This window comes from Echinops telfairi, unplaced genomic scaffold, assembly GCF_000313985.2.
Source record: "Echinops telfairi isolate 266 unplaced genomic scaffold, ASM31398v2 ScPeMD7_49;HRSCAF=173, whole genome shotgun sequence".
Classification (NCBI taxonomy): domain Eukaryota; kingdom Metazoa; phylum Chordata; class Mammalia; order Afrosoricida; family Tenrecidae; genus Echinops; species Echinops telfairi.
The window spans coordinates 837,791-838,530 of NW_022103947.1; positions in this window are offsets into that span (position 1 = coordinate 837,791).

Sequence of the window (740 nt, forward strand, 5' to 3'; positions counted from 1 at the left end):
TGTGGATTCATTGCTGTCATATCATATATTGTACTTTGGGTGTTTTCCAATCTCCCTTCATATCAGTGCGCTGTATTTGTTGGGGAGGGGAGCTTCTTTCTTTTCTTCTTTTCCCTCTGAGGCCCTCTTATCTTGGTAATTGTTGGTATGTTGGCTTTTTTTATTGAGTAGGTCTGTATGGTGGTCTCCTGCTTGTGCTTGGTGGAGGTTGATCCTCTGGCCATAGTAAGTCAGCCAGTATCTTCCGCAGTGTCGGGTGTCTTGCAACATAATCTTTGAGCCTTTCCTTGTCCTGGAAGACCCTTATATCCCCATCTATCTTAATGGATAATTTGGCAGGTTAATGGATTCTCGGGCAGGCAAATTTTCTTTTTCTTTAAGCTTTTGGAAGATGTTACTCCACTCCCTCCTCCTCTTCATGGTGTCTGCTAATAGGTCTGGACATATTCTTACCTGAGCTCCATTGTATGTGACTGTCTTCCTTTCTCTTGCCGCTCTTCAATTTTTCTCTTTCTCCTCAAAGTTGGAAATGTCTTCTATCATATGGCTTGGTGAGTTCTTATTGGGGTTTAGTCTCCTTGGTGTCCCCTCTGCTTCCTGTATGAGTGCCTAATTCTCACTCATTAAGGTGGGAAAGTTTTCTTCCAGAAATTCCTTTGCTATCTTAAATGTCAACTTGTGTGGTGTGTCCCACTCCAGTAGACCAATGATTCAAGTATTATTTCTCTTCATATCATCTG